Below are 16803 nucleotides of genomic sequence, written 5' to 3' on the forward strand. Positions count from 1 at the left end.
GGGATGGGAGGGATATGGTGGGCCATGAGTGTGACGGTTCGGATGGTTAACTAATTCCCTTTTCTGCTGTCTTTTTCCTGCAGGTCAGTGCCCATCAGAAAAAGGGTATTTGGCGTGCCATCGCCAAGGAGGTGCAGACCCTGGGGGTCTTTGACAGGCGGAGCACCCACTGCCGCAAACGGTGGGAGGACCTGCGCTGCTGGGCAAGGAAGCCAGCCGAGGCTCAGCTGGGACTGGCCTCCCAACGATGAAGGGGTGCCCTTCGTACCCTGACCCCCCTGATGTTCCGCTTCCTGGCAGTGGCCTATCCGGAGTTGGATGGGCGCTTGAGGGCATCACAGCAGCCACAAGGGGGTGAGTACAAATTCTGATTCAGTGCTCTGCGTGTGTTAAGCTTTTACCTGGGTGGGGATGTGGACTGTGGGTGCCCACCCAACAGCCATCCACCTCACAACAGCTTCCAGCCCATGCACCTGCACCCAAACTCAGCAGACAGACACCTCCTACAACCACTCCCTCTTCCACCACTCCCAGACCTTCTCCATCTTCCTACCCCAGTGTCCCAAAGAAGATTTTCCTTGCAAACATTGACCTCTTCCCTACCCCTCCCCCCCCGTCCTTCCCCTCGGGCCAGGGTGGCCAAAACCAAGCCCAGCACCTCAGCCACCAAGTCCAAGTCTTCTGTGGTTCCTGCAGCTGTCAGAGGATCAAAGGGGACACCTGTCCACCCAGCCAGTGTGCCACCAACCCCCGCCAAGGCCAAATCCATTCTGCCACCTGGCAAGGTGAAGAAGGGGACAGCCTTCAGCAAGGGGAAGGAGCCACAACCACCCAGCAAGGCCACCTCAAAGACTCCAGCTGCCAGACCCAAGGTGAGAACACCATCTGCCAAGGTGAGGAAGGGGCACAAAACACCAGGCAAGGGACTTCAGCCGTCCGAGGCTGTAGGTGAAGGCCTGGTGGCTACCAGCACAACCGCCAGCACTGCCACCTGCACCGCGGGCAGCACCGCCAGCAGCCCTGCCGCAAGCACTACCACCTGCACCACCACCTGCACCGCCGCAAGCACCACTACTGTCAGCAGCAGCAGCCCCAGTGGGCAGCCGTCCGAGGCTGCAGGAGAAGGGCTGGAGCCTCCCCCCACCACTTGCAACACCGGCACCTGCTCTGCAGCCACACCACCACCTGCACTGCTGCTAGCACCGCCGCTAGCCCCGCCGCTAGCCCCGCCGCAAGCCCCGCCACAAGCCCCGCCACCTGCACTGCTGACAGTAGCACCACTGACAGCAGCAGCAGCCCCAGTGGGCAGCCGTCCGAGGCTGCAGGAGAGGGGCTGGAAACTCCCTCCACCACTGGCAGCACCCCAGCGGCACCGGCACTACCACCACAGTGCAGACGTAGGCGCCGCCAGATGGACTCTAGCCCTGCCTCCATGGACTATCATGCATCCTGGTCAGTGCAAATCTTGTGGCTCAGACACCCAGGTGAGGGACAGTGAACTGCCACACCCCAAGTGTTGCATCACTGGGCCCCCTCCAGAACCAGTGGAGAAAGGCATCCACTCACCCTATCCTTGGCAGGATACAGCACACTGGGCACCAAGCCCCCTCCAGAACCAGAGGAGAAAGGCATCCATTCACCCTATCCTTGGCAGGATGAAGCACACTGGGCACCAAGTCCCCTCCAGAACCAGGAGAGAAAGGCATCCACTCACCCTATCCTTGGCAGGATGAAGCACACTGGGCACCAAGCTCCCTCCAGAACCAGTGGAGAAAGGCATCGACTTGAGAGACTGTGGCTTTGAATTCCCCAGGACCAGGCAGTGGGCAAACCACCCAGTTGAGAGACTTGAAAGACTGTGGCTTTGCACTCCCCAGGACCAGGCTGTGGGCAAACCACCCACTTGGGAGACTTGAGAGACTGTGGCTTTGCACTCCTCAGGACCAGGCAGTGGGCACACCACCCACTTTGGAGACTTCAGTGACTGTGGCTTTGCACTCCCCAGGAGCAAGCAGTGGGCAAACCACCCACTTAAGAGACTTGAGAGACTGTGGCTTTGCACTCCCCAGGACCAGGCAGTGGGCAAACCACCCACTTGAGAGACTTGAGAGACCGTGGCCTTGCTCTCCCCAGGACCAAGCAGTGGGCAAACCAACCACTTGAGAGACTTGAGAGACTGTGGCTTTGCACTCCCCAGGACCAGGCAGTGGGCAAACCACCCACTTGGGAGACTTGAGATACTGTGACTTTGCACTCCTCAGTACCAGGCAGTGGGCAAACCAACCACTTGAGAGACTTAAGAGACTGTGGCGTTGCACTCCCCAGGAGCAAGCAGTGGGCAAACCACCCACTTGAGAGACTTGAGAGACTGTGGCTTTGCACTCCCCAGGACCAGGCAGTGGTCAAACCACCCACTTGAGAGACTTGAGAGAGCGTGGCCTTGCTCTCCCCAGGACCAAGCAGTGGGCAAACCACCCACTTGAGAGACTGTGGCCTTGCACTCCCCAGGACATCCCTGTGGGCATGGAGCCCCCTCCAGGAGCAATGGCATTATCCCATCTTCTGCCCAAGGTACCCCCCCGTCCCCCTGAGGTGCCTGTGTGTTTTCGAACTGATGCCCCTGCAGTGTTCTCTCCATATTGAGACAGGAGTCAAGTGTGGGCTTGACCTATGTGTTTTGGCCCAGTGGCCCACGCACATTTTGAGTGGACAATGTACGGCCTTATGTACATATTGCATATATTGTAAATACTGTTTTTGAAATTGTAACGTATATCTAACTATTTCTAATATGACACTCATTTAACCCAATTCCTTTTGTCCTTCCGTTCTTCCAGAGCAGTGATACTCAAAGTACAGCCTGGGGGCCGCATGCGGCCCTTGTGACCTTTACATGCGGTCCCCTGGTCGGGAGCACTGGGCTGCTGCTTTCTTATCTCAGCACTAACACTGAGAAGGAAGGTAACTAAAAAGACAAGCCTTTATTTAAAGGTTAATTGAAGTTAAAAAAGGGAAGCAACTAAGTCATCCCGCACCAGTTATCTTTAAAAATAAATGTGTTTCTAAAGGCATCCTGCAGCAAAAATGTAATAAGGTATTTAAAATTCCAAAGAGTATTTCATTAACGTGCAGAACTGTGTCACCTTAGTGCATCACATTATATTATATCAGTGCATCCTATGTACAGCCACCCTGCTGGCATCAATGCGGCCCTCGGTCACATCACAGACAATACCTTTTGGCCCCTGGAATAATTTTTGTGAGTACCCATGTTCCAGAGGGTTACGGGGTGTATATGTAATGTTGATGCATGTATTTGTGTGTATGGTGTTGGGGGTGAGGGTGGGGGTGGGGGTGTTGCGTGTGTGTGTCACTCTCTTTTTCCTCCCCCCTCCCCTGTGTGCTAGGTGCAGTACTCACCGTGGTCGTCGCCGCCGCCGTTCGTACTCCTGGTGGATGAGAAGAAACACCAACATCGGTAACACCTGTAGTTCGGGCTCCATGGCGTCCTAGTTGTTCGTTGGGTGTCGAGAGGTGAGTGGTTTCCCTTCTGTGTACTGTTTCCGCCGTGCTTTTGATGGCGTTGGTACCGTCCCGGTAAAGCTGGCAGATGGGTGGGTTGTAATGTGGTGGGCGGTACATTGACTTCCGCCTGTCTGTTAGCAGCTACCGCTGCGGTGTTTGTTGCTACCGCCATGGCAGCTGGAGTGTTAAAGTGGCTGTCTGTGTTGGTGGTTTCCGCCGTGGTCGTGATTCCATTTTTTTTACCGCCGGCCTTTTGGCAGTATTACCGCCGCTTTAACACCGACCGCCAGGGTTGTAATGAGGGCCTATGTGCTGCCTAGCACCAACACAGGCACCCTTGCTTCATGGCGCAAGGGTGCCTGCGTAGCAGGCAGGATTGTTTTTGTGGAGGAAGGTATACCATCTTGCAGAAAAACAATCCTTTGAGGAAATTTCATTGGTGGATGTGTGGGAACACTCACACTCCAACCATGTAATGCCTTCCTTGGACAGAGTAACGTAAAGCAGTGACTTACGCTGTCTTGCATTACTCTACATTTACCAAGACATGCAGGACCACGCAGAGTGGTCTTGCGTGGCTTGGTAAATCTCATTCTAGGTCTTGCGTTGCCCTGTTTCCACTTTCATGGCACAGGAGCAATGCAAAACCTCTGACAAATATGTCTTTAAGTTTCAAAATAAATTAGGGTAGAAGTATCAGAAAGGGTTGAGCATAGTCTGTTTCGTGCCCAATATGATCCCTGGGCTGCTTTGTAATAGAAAAAGTCATGGCAATCTGAAATAAAGTACCATTGTTAACATCTCCTGTCTGTGCTTAGATTTGAACCATCAGCCAGCATTTTATACAGATTGCAAATCTGGGAGCCTACACACATAATTGCCTGTTAGCAAGAGATAAAGGGGCCAAGTCACAAAATCATTTTTGAGTCCATAAAGTGGTACCCTTGCAGTGTACTCCTGTAGTACTACTCAAGTACGCATAAATTCTGTTGCAAATTAGCCCCATAGTTTTGCAAATAGAGGTGCATATAAATATTTGTCATGAGAGCCGGAAGAATGATAGTTGAAAAATGAGGCCACGAGAGTCAAAACATTAGTTTGGGGTTAGCGCAAAGATTATGGGGATGAATCACAAAAGGCCAGATTTACATGGCCCTTGCACCCCTTAGCGCCACATTTGTGGCAATTTATTTGCTGCAAATGTGACGCTAACAGGCCACTATCATAGCACCATATTTACAAGGTGGCGCAAACTAAGTTTGCACCACCTTGTAAACTCTTTGCGAGCATGCAAAGGGGGTGTTCCCTCGTTAGAGGGTCGCTAAAATGGCGCAATGGAATCTACAAGATTCCATTGTGTCATTTCTAGTGTAATGTTGAATGCCTGCTTAAGGCAGGCTTTAAAATGAGGCTCCCATTGATTTCAATGGGCCTCCTAACAATATATTGGATTAGCGTCATTTTTTTTTACACTGATCCAGTATAGCGTTACAATAGCATTAAAAAAAATGACGCTATTGCCCCTAACATGCGCCATGGTGTGCGGTATTGTAAATATGGTGTTACCTTGGTGGCGTTAGAGGACGCAAGGGGGCAGTAGGAAAAGTGGTGCATCACTAGTGATGCGCCGCTTTCTCGTAAATATGGCCCAAAGTATTTTATGAGCAGGTGAACCAGTACTACAGAGGTGCTAATTCACATACTCATGAATGCGTGTGTACATTGGTCGCACATTGTAGAATTCAGGATTGTGATTCTTACTTGGGAGCTGCTCGAGACCCCTTAGCCAATACCTTTAATGTGCTTCATGCTGTCATAAATATTCCATGAATATCATTTACCTTAGAATCAATATCTCTTGTCTCTTCCAATAACTGTTTGTGGGTCAGAGGTTCGGGTGAGGGGAAATCATGGAGGCTTTCCATGAACAGCGAATCGAATTTTTCATTTATTGCATGAAGGTTTCACTGTTGACATTTATCGCCCTCGGCTAAGGAAGACAAAGGAACAAAATAACAGCAGTACAGCATGGGTGCATTGTTTGAAGAAGGGAAGCCTTATAAAAAATAAAGGTGGCTATGGTCCTTGCCACATAAAGTGAGAAGTAAGCACTAGTGGCAAAATCACATAAATGGAGGTCTGGAAGTGCTCATTTAAGGCAAGTCTCTATCAGAATGTTGGTCTGGCTGACGGAGCTGGAAGAAAGAGGTAAAAGGTTGATTTAATAATGGAGCACAAAAACACAAGAGCACAAAATGCAACACAGCACGACACATTTTCTTGTCACATATTGCCACCACTGCCACAAGTCTATTTTCATAATACGGCTGTAAAAGATGTTTATTTGCACCGAGTAGTCCCACAGCTACCATCACGGCCATGAGAGAGCACCTAGCGCTGGAAACAATGGTCAGTGATATGGCCTTATCAGTCTTAAACCTCCTCTTTACCATAAATAAGATTTTGAACGTTTGCAGGGGCTCTCAACAACTTCCTAGCCAGTAGTGGTCTTGTTACAGTAGAAACCAAGCTCACCAGTCTTGCGTTATCTGTCCTTCACTCTAGTCAATTACTTATTCAATTGTTTATTATTTCCAATCTTTTAATCGATGAGTTGGAACTTTAGGTCTTGTTTGTGGTCTGGAAGATGAACAATTTAATACATTAATATTGGCTTGTTTAGTTATTTACATAGAACTACCATACCGCCTTACTGCGATTTGATAGTGCTCCATGACAAGAGAAGCATGTGGATACACTAACACAAGAAAGTATTCAGATGTTTTCACTGACCATGGTCTGTCAACGGGTACAAGCAAGCAGGTCACGTTTTGTCCCTGGGCAGCCCCGCATCAATCCTCAAGCCACCCAAAATGCTCTGAAAGGCCACCGACAGCCAAGGTCAGTCTGAGCTTCTCAGAGTGCAAAATGCCTGACCAAGGCAAGTGCCTTCACTGGTCAATGTGTTCTGTTATGGGGCTGGGCTCATCCTATGATAGAATTTTATGTGAGTTATTTGCTTTAACTTCAACAACCTTTCCCTGTCACTTCCTGTGCTGCGTTTGTCATTCTTTGTTTAAAGAGGCCTCAGCATGAAACATTAGTAAACATATATCCTCTTTACTAAGAGTCTTAGGCGGTCATTCTGATCGCGGCGGTCGACGGTTGCCGCCCGCCAAGCGGTTCCCGCCGAAAGACCGCTCCGCGGTCAAAAGACCGCGGCGGCCATTCCGGCTTTCCCGCTGGGCCGGCAGGCGACCGCCAGAAGACCGCCGGCCGGCCCAGCGGGACAGCCCCTTCAACAATGAAGCCGGCTCGGAATGGAGCCGGCGGAGTTGAAGGGGTGCGACGGGTGCAGTGGCACCTGTCGCGATTTTCACTGTCTGCACAGCAGACAGTGAAAATCTTTGTGGGGCCCTGTTAGGGGGCCCCTGCATTGCCCATGCCAGTCCCCCAGGGGCCCCACGGCAGCCGTTCCCGCCATCCTGGTTCCGGCGGTGGACACCGCCAGAAACAGGCTGGCGGGAAGGCGGTCGGAATCCCCATGGCGGTGCTGCAAGCGGATTCCCTGGGCCAGCGGGAAACCGCCGGCTCCCCTTTTCTGACTGCGGCTTTACCGCTGCGGTCCGAATCGCCCAGGAAGCACCGCCAGCCTGTTGGCGGTGCTTCCGCCGCCCTCCGCCATGGCGGTCATGGACCGCCAAGGTCAGAATGACCCCCTTAGGTCCGTATTTGTTGTTTGAAGGATGACCTTCCTCTCCAATTGATCATCTGCCATTGTCTCTGCCATTCCAGAAAAAAGTAGGCCTGTCATTTCTAAAAGGGCCTTCCGGCTTAGCAGACATCAAGGCCCTGGGTACAAGTAGTACCACTGTACTAGGGACTTATAGGTAAATTAAATGGGGTGAGTGGGTGTAAGACAATGTTACTATGTTTTAGGGAGTGAGTACACTCACCTTAGCACTTGGTAGCAGTGGTAAAGTGCACAAAGTCCTAAGGCCAACCAAAATAAGATCAGCAAAAAATGAAGGCGTAAGGCAAACATTTGAGGGAAGACCTCCCTGAGACTGACAGGTCTAACACAATTATAGATAATCTTACCATTAATGAAAGGAAAGTGCTTAAGAGTTTAACAACCAACCAGGACATAATTAGTAAAGAAGTATATCATGGTGAAAATATAGTCAACATAGGCAGAAGCTCATATATTCAAGAAATGACAACCTAGTGACAGAGTAGCATATGAACAATTTACCCACAATCTAATCAATTAAATCACTGTACAGATCACACAAAGGGCCTGATTCTAACTTTGGAGGACGGTGTTAAACCGTCCCAAAAGTGGCGGATATACCACCTACCGTATTACGAGTCCATTATATCCTATGGAACTCGTAATACGGTAGGTGGTATATCCGCCACTTTTGGGACGGTTTAACACCGTCCTCCAAAGTTAGAATCAGGCCCAAAGTCTGCAATTCAAGCTACCTCATTAATGTATGCAGTAGACACAAATTGCAACCACCTACGGTTGGCTACAATCACTGAGATCATCGACACCAGGAGTCAACCAAGCATCATGTATCCAATTGTTTTTTAAATAAAAAAATCCTTTTTTAATGCAGCCTGCTTTTCTTAAAGGACAAAAAAACAAAAGGAAAGTTACGCAAGCCTTTTTAGGAGCAGGCATGCAGGAGGTCTACTCCTAAAAATTTTTTTCGTCAACATTCACAAAGGGGAAGGTGTCCCTAGGGGACTTAGGGCCAGATGTAGGTAGCAAAAAATTTGGAGTCAGAAATTGCGAGTCGTTGCGACTCGCAATTTCCGACTCGCAAAATGGTATCCAGGAAGAAAAAGCGACTTCATTTTGCGACTCACAAATGAAGTCGCACCGCAGATTGCGAGTCCGCTGTTAGCGAGGTCGCTTTTTGCGACCGCGCTAAAAACAAACACGCAAATTGCGAGTGGGTGTCGCAAATTGCGACTGTGCCGCAAATTGAATGCAGGTGCAGCAGAACACTCTGGAAAACACTTCCTGGCTCTTGATGATGACATCACAGCCAGGAAGTTTACTAATACACCTGGGAGGAGGGAGGACCACACCCATTTTAAACTGCTGAACAGCCAACAGGAAGAACAGCAGCTACAATGGCAGAAACACCCAGGAAGAGAAAGCTGAAAAGAACTGGAGTTGCTGACGGAGGAATTCTGCCAGCACCACAAACAACTATGTGGGACAGCAGCCCTCAGTGTGCCAGAGCAGGAAAAAAGGCGGATTTGGAGTGAAATCCAGGACAAAGTCAACTCAATGGGTGTGAGCCACAGAAGTATTGAGGAACTAAAGAAAAAGTGGTATGACCTGCGCTCCCGGACCAAGGAGAGGGTGGCAGAGCGGCTCCGGGGGATGAGGGGTACTGGAGGGGCACCATCAACCATACCACCACCCACACCCTTGGAGGAAAGAGTGGAGGAGACCCTGGAGCCAGAGGCAGTGTCCGGGATAGGAGAGCTGGACACGTCAGCGCTAGGACCATCTACCAGTGAGTACCATGAGACATGCATGCACACCCATATCTGCCATACCCCCACCCACCTAGTACACAGCAGCATGCACAACCAAAATAGCTCAATTTCAGAGTAGCAGCCACCTGCATGGTGCATTAAAGGTAATGTAGTCAAGTATGCAGTTGATAGGCAACAGTTTATTAGGAAGCAGATAACAGATGGTAGATACTGACAGTGTGTTCCCTATGTCCCACAGGTCTCCCACACGACACCACCTCCAGCCACAGCGTCCAGGGGCCACAGGTCAGCCACCAGCCAGCACAGGACCCAGGACCAGCCACCACAGGGACCTGCACCACCCAACCACAGTCCCCTCCTGATGCACCAGTGGCCATACTGGAGAGTGAGCCAGCACCCGGTCCCAGCCACAGTGCCAGTGTACAGGACACGAAACCTCCACCGCGTCGCAGGCGACGTCTCAATGTCCCTCCAGTGCCACAGGGTGAAGTAGGGGACACCTCCATGTCCGCCGCCGAGACTGCACTCCTACATGGTCAGCGCCTGCAGACAAGGGAGATAAGAATTATTTCAGGGGCCAAGCGGCGCATGGAACGCAACCAGACCACAGGGCTGCAACAGGTCCACACTGAGCTGCAACATCTCAACAGCACTGTTGGTCACCTTGCGCTCTCAATAAGACAACTGGTGTCAGAACTTGTCACCGAGAGAGAGGGTGCAAGGCGCCGTGACCGGCAGCTCATCCACCGCCTGGACCGCATGGCTGCCTCCATCGTCTGGCTGGCTGTTAACACCACTGGGCTGTCACGGCGCACAGTCAGCCTCCAGGTGGACATGGGCCACTTTGCCAGCGATGTGGCATGTGGGCTGGGACGTATTAGCCACGCAGTCGATCTGATGGAGGCACGACAGGTGGCTAGGGGCGCGGCAGCCACGCCGCAGGACAGTGAGGAGGGCTCTACCATTAGCAGTGTCTCAGCCACAGACACCAGGGTGTTGCGCAGTGGTAGCACACGGCAGGGCACTGCAGACGCACCAGGAACCAGCCATGCTGGGCGAGCACGGCGTAGGGTCTGAGCTACGCACTGTCATAGACTGGAGGCACATAAGGTTAATGTGTTCTCATAGCAGGTGGACTTTTACAGCCCCTGATCTGTAGTTTGTGTAAATAGTTTATTGGTGCACATCGTTAAAGTTCTTGTTTGTTCCACTTCACACCTGGACTCTTTGTGTGTGACATTCGTGTGTTTGGTGACAGTTAGCACATACCTTCCAAAGTATTGGTTTGCAATGTGGTCCCGTCTCTGTCTGCCTTGATTTGCAATGCTTCTATCCCCATGATGGCGATGTGGTAGCTCTTGCTCGTCATCCTCCGAATCTGGGTCTTCTGGGGTGAGAGGTAGCCACGTCTGGTGGCAATGTTGTGCAGTATAGCGCATGCACCAACGATCTTGAATGCTGTTATTGGGGCATACTGGAGGGCACCTCCACTTCTGTGGAGGCATCTGAATCTTGCCTTCAACAGTCCAAAGGTCCTCTCTATAATATTTCGGGTCCTCCTATGTGCACTGTTGTATCACCTCTCTGTCTCATTGCTGGGTGTTAAGTACGGGGTAAGTATCCATGGTCGTACTGCATATGCACTGTCACCTGTTTGGCACAAAATGTACAATGTTAGCTGGGCATAGATGGGTTCCACATTGACCTGTGTGTATGTCTGCAAGGTGTATTTCGCTATACCTAGGAGGTATCCGTCTCCAAACTCCCCACGTTCTAGGCGTTGATGTATCCCACTGTGCCTGAAAATGTAGGAGTCATGTGTACTCCCTGGAAATTTGGCAACCATGTCAGTGATAACGTAATCGGCGTCACATACCACCTGGATGTTCAGTGAGTGGGTACACTTCCGGTTGCGGAACAGATATTCCAGATTTGCAGGAGGGCATATTTGTATATGTGTCCCGTCAACACACCCTATTACATGGGGGAAGTTGGCAATCCTGTAGAATTCCAACTTGGTGCTGTTGATTTCTGCCTCATTCCTGGGTAGGTATATGTATCTGGACATGTGTGTGAGTATGGCATCTAGGAATGCTCTGAAGAACCGTGAGAGTGCACTTTGGGATACCCCACCTGCCACAGCAATGACCCCCTGATAGCTACCCGAGGCCAAGAGGTGCAGTGAGCATAGCACTTGCACATGTGTGGGGATGGCGCTGCCGCGCAGTCTGGCGTTGAAGCTGCGGATTGAGTAGATCTATTAAATCTAGTATTGCTGCACTGCTAAGTCTGTATTTATCATATATCTCCTCCTCAGTTTGTTGGAAAAGTGTCTGTCTGGTTCTGTATATCTTCTCCTGTCTCTGGCTCCTCCTCCTCATCTTCTGTGCGGCGTGGGCTCTCCTCCTCCTTGCTATCACATATATCTCCGCCATCTTGAGTAACCCAGGTGCCTTCTGGGTCCCCTTTTATACTTTGGTTATGGTTACCACCTGCTCTGCGTTAGTGGTAAATTGGAAGTGCAAAATGGCGAGTGGCTATTGCATATGGTTTGCGACTCGCAAATAGCGACTTCCTATTTGTGGGTCGCAAAATGGGGTCGCTATTTTTGCGAGTCGGTAATGGCTCGCGTCACATTTTGCGATTCAGAAATGGGAATTTTGCATCCCATTTACGATTTTGCGGAGTCGTAAATTGCGATGCGGGCCATTTGCAACTCGCAAAAGTTTGCTACATCTGGCCCCTATTCCTGTTTGCCAATAGCTTACCACAACCCTTGAGTTGGTAGTTACATTAAATTTTTTTTTTACCAGTTTTAGGTTGCAAACCATTAATACATACCATGAGAAATCACTATTTCGATGCAACGCCCTTAACACGCCCCTTTCAATTAGCGATTTTGTGATGGTTCCCTAAACCCATTTAGCTATAAGGAAAACATTTTCCAAATTGCTAAATAGGTCTAGTACATTTAAAAAAGGTTTTTTAGAGTTCGCAAATCCTCTGAATTACAGAATCAGAGGGTTTGTGGATGCTAAAACCCTTTTTACATGAGGCCCCTAATAATGAGAAAACTTCACAAACAGTGCAGAGGCAGGGCACTTTGGGACTGATTTTTTCACAGCTTCTTTAGTCCCTACATAACTAGCAAAAAACGTCCAACCTGGTTATCATAAGCACCAAAAGGGTTCTGCAAATATGGCAGTTGTGATGTGTGTATGTGTGTGTGTGTATATATATATATATATATATATATATATATATATATATATATCTATGCATATATAGATAGATATATGTGTGTGTGTGTATGTATCCCCACTAAAAAAATTACAAAATTAAGTGCGGTGAAGCAGAAGCACTTTACTGCACGTTGTTCATAACATGTTTCACCCATCGAACGGGCTTGATCACATGAACACAAAACATACAAGTGTGTATTTTAAACATTTCGGGGTAAACACAAACAAGAGACTATTGTTTGCAGTCTTAGTCAAAACATCAGGTAAACTATTGTGGGGTGGCCATTTTGAAACGTGTATACACATCAGGGCGATAATATGGAAGTACAATTTAGACTGAAAATCATGTAACTATATCTGCATCTGTTCTTTGTAAACACCTTATGTTAAGTGCACTTCTACTATATAAGGTCTCCTCAGAGCAGGATAAATTAAATCCTTTCTCCAAATAAAATGCAAGCATTGTGCCACTTCGTAAATATGGCGTGGCCTTTTTGCCCTTCCAACTCCACATTAGTGTAAAAAAATTACGCTAATATGGTGTTGGAATGGTGCTAGGCCACCATAAATCTGGAACTAAGTCCGAAGGTAAACTTTTGACCGATGCCTCCCACTTGCTGTAGCCGAGCAGGTTTCCATCACGGTCAGCCTTAAACTTTGACTTTGCCCAGGTCAAACGTGCAACCAGATATCCCGAGTGGCGCTTTTAGTTTCTAGGCGCTAAAAAACATTAAGGGCCTAATTACGACTTCAGCGGAGGGGATTACTCTGTCCTAAATGTGACGGATATCCCGCCCGCTGTATTACGAGTTCCATAGGATATAATGGAATATAATGGATATGAGTAATCCCCTCTGCAAAGTCGTAATCAGGCCCTAATTCTTTCAAAATTCACATCTCCGGTTCCCCTTATCCGTTTTTATTCGGTTTGATGTCAAATTAAATTAAAAAATATTTCCTATTTTCATAAATTGGTTTTAGATTTTTTAACTGTTTCCTGTGTTTATTTTATTACTGTTTTGTGAATCTTGAATGCTTTACACTCTTTGGCCCTCATTCTGACCCTGGCGGTCGGTGATAAAGCGGCGGCCAAGCCGCCAACAGGCCGGCGGTCTAAAATATGCAATTCTGACCCTGGCGGGAACCGCCAACACAGCCCGCCAACTTAACACTCCGACCGCCACAGCGGTACAAACAAACAGCGCGGCGGTTCCCGCCAACAGCCCGGCGGCAGACAAAGTACCGCCCACCCTATTACGACCCACCAATCTGCCACCTTTTCCGGGGCGGGAGCACCGCCGATAAGAACACGGCGGAAACAGACTACGAACGGGAAAACGCTCACCTCTACGCACTCCACGCGAGATTCCGGCAGTATGGAGCCAGAGTTGCAGGTCATCCCCGCACTCCTATTCCTGCTCATATACCAGGAGCACGCCCGGCGGCGCGGAAGACATCGGTGAGTACGGCACCTACGACACAGGGGAGGGAAAAGATTACCGGCACACACCCACCCACCCACACCCACTACAACACACACATCAATGCATTCCCACAGATCACTGTCACAACCCACAAACCACCCCCCTCCGAAATAATGCAAAGACCAAAAGAAGAGATCATAAACGGCCAGATATATTGAAATATGTACACCATTAATCCCAATAAATAAATAAACTATGTACAAAATATATACAGCTACTAAATGTAGTCCAACCACTGTCCGTGGATCACAGGGGTCCTGTGCAAAGGGGCAAGGCCCAGTCCCACGACAAGAACTCCACGGAGAGAACACTGCAGGGGCATCAGAAAGAAAATAGGACAGGCACCTCAGGGGGAAGGGAAGGGGGGGCACCTCAGCCACTTGAGTACACGACGCCAGATCCATGAGGGGACTCCATGACCACTGGCCCATCCTGGGGAGAGCAAAGCCACAGTCCAAACAGTCCATACAGTGGGTGGCCTGCCCACTGGGCCATCCTGGGGAGAGCAAAGCCACAGTCCATACAGTCCATACAGTGGGTGGCCTGCCCACTGGGCCATCCTGGGGAGAGCAAAGCCACAGTCCATACAGTCCATACAGTGGGTGGCCTGCCCACTGGGCCATCCTGGGGAGAGCAAAGCCACAGTCCATACAGTCCATACAGTGGGTGGCCTGCCCACTGGGCCATCCTGGGGAGAGCAAAGCCACAGTCCATACAGTCCATACAGTGGGTGGCCTGCCCACTGGGCCATCCTGGGAGAGCAAAGCCACAGTCCATACAGTCCATAACAGACCCCACTGCCACTGGAGGAGGCAAGTTGGCCAGAGGACATCCTGCAGCCCTGCCCGAGATAGATCCTGCCCTGCCACGTCTGCCAAAGGGCCAGCGGTTCTTGCCCTGAAGGGCCCAGTTCAGCGGTTCTTGAGAAGGCGGGGCCCAGTTCAGCGGTTCTTGAGACGGCGGGGCCCAGTTCAGCGGTTCTTGAGACGGCGGGGCCCAGTTCAGCGGTTCTTGCCCTGAAGGGCCCAGTTCAGCGGTTCTTGAGACGGCGGGGCCCAGTTCAGCGGTTCTGGAGACGGCGGGGCCCAGTTCAGCGCTCCTTGCCCTGAAGGGCCCACTTCAGCGGTTCTTGAGACGGCGGGGCCCAGTTCAGCTGTTCTTGAGACGGCGGGGCCCAGTTCAGCGGTTCTTGAGACGGCGGGGCCCAGTTCAGCGCTCCTTGCCTTGAAGGGCCCAGTTCAGCGGTTCTTGAGACGGCGGGGCCCAGTTCAGCGCTCCTTGCCCTGAAGGGCCCAGTTCAGCGGTTCTTGAGACGGCGGGGCCCAGTTCAGCGGTTCTTGAGACGGCGGGGCCCAGTTCAGCGGTTCTTGAGACGGCGGGTCCCAGTTCAGCGCTTCTTGCCTTGAAGGGCCCAGTTCAGCGGTTCTTGAGACGGCGGGGCCCAGTTCAGCGGTTCTTGAGACGGCGGGGCCCAGTTCAGCGCTCCTTGCCTTGAAGGGCCCAGTTCAGCGGTTCTTGAGACGGCGGGGCCCAGTTCAGCGGTTCTTGAGACGGCGGGGCCCAGTTCAGCGCTCCTTGCCCTGAAGGGCCCAGTTCAGCGGTTCTTGAGACGGCGGGGCCCAGTTCAGCGGTTCTTGAGACGGCGGGGCCCAGTTCAGCAGTTCTTGAGACGGCGGGGCCCAGTTCAGCGGTTCTGGAGACGGCGGGGCCCAGTTCAGCGGTTCTGGAGACGGCGGCCGGTCTATGGCCAACTGCTAATTGCCTGGTGGTGCCCTCCTGGGCAGCGGGGATGGTGCTCCTTCACTGCCCACCTGGGCTGTGGGTGGTGGGGCCCTCCTGGCCAGCTGGGCTGGGTCCTCCCTGGGCAGCGGCTATGGGGGTGGGGGCTCTCCCGGGGCAGCTGTGCCGGTTCCTCCCGGGGCAGCGGCTATGGGGGTTGTGGGCTCCTCCTGGGCAGCAGGCCTGCTGCCTGACCTCTCCGACTTGCTGCCCTTGCCCTCCTTAGTCGTGGGCCTGTGGCCCTTTCCTCCCTTTGGAGCTGTGGCTGGTGACTGTCTCTGGGTGGTGTCCGGGGGGGATGTAGAAGGCGGGCTCCTGCGGCGACCCTTCCGCCTTCTGCTCCTCTTCCCAGGGGGTGGGCTGGCTGTCCCCTTGCTGCTGGGCGAAGATCCAGACATGCGGGCTGGCGGGCTCCAATACCCCTGCACCCTTGTCAAGGGGGCTGCAGGGCTGGTGGTGGCTGAGGTGCTCTTCTTACCCCGACGAGAAGGAGGGGGGGGCTCAGGGTCAGGAAAGAAGTTAGTAGTGGCGAGGAAGAGCTTCTTGGGACAATGGAGAGTGGTAGGTACAGTGGGAATGGGAGTGGAGGGAGAGGATGTGGTTGTAGGTGAGTCACGTTTGCTGTCTTTGGGTGCAGGTGCAGGAGGGATAGGCTGTTGTGAGGTGGATGGCTGTTGGGTGGGTGGGTGGCTGCGTTTGTGTGGTGTGGAAGAGGGGGTGACAGACACAGTGGGAGAGGACACAGGGGACGTGTAAATGGCAGTGGGGGTGGTGACTGCACGTGTGCGGACTGGAGTGGAGGGTGTGCTGGTGATGGAAACATTGACTGATGGTGAGGTGAATGGAGGTGTGAGTGTAGACGTCACAGGGAGGGAGGAGGGAGACGAGGAGGTGGGGGTCACAGAGGTGGTAGTGACTGTTGGCATGTCTGCATCGGAATGTTGCGTGTGTGAATGTCTGCGTGATCTGTGGTGCTTATGTTTGGATGAGCTTCTCTTGGGTGTTGAGGTGTGTGCAGGCTGGTCTGATGGTGTGGGTGGGACAGGCAGAGGAACAGGAGACTGGGAGGAGGGAGTTAGTAGAGGCAGGCAGGAGACAGGGACAATGGCTGCCGTCAGTGCTGAGGCCAGAGCCTGGAACGATCGCTGATGGGCAGCCTGACCCGAATGAATGCCCTCCAGGTACGCATTGCTGCGATGAACCTCCCTCTCCACCCCCTGGATGGCATTCAAAAGGGTAGTCTGCCCAAC

The sequence above is a fragment of the Pleurodeles waltl genome, chromosome 4_2 (genome assembly GCF_031143425.1).
Source record: "Pleurodeles waltl isolate 20211129_DDA chromosome 4_2, aPleWal1.hap1.20221129, whole genome shotgun sequence".
Lineage (NCBI taxonomy): Eukaryota > Metazoa > Chordata > Amphibia > Caudata > Salamandridae > Pleurodeles > Pleurodeles waltl.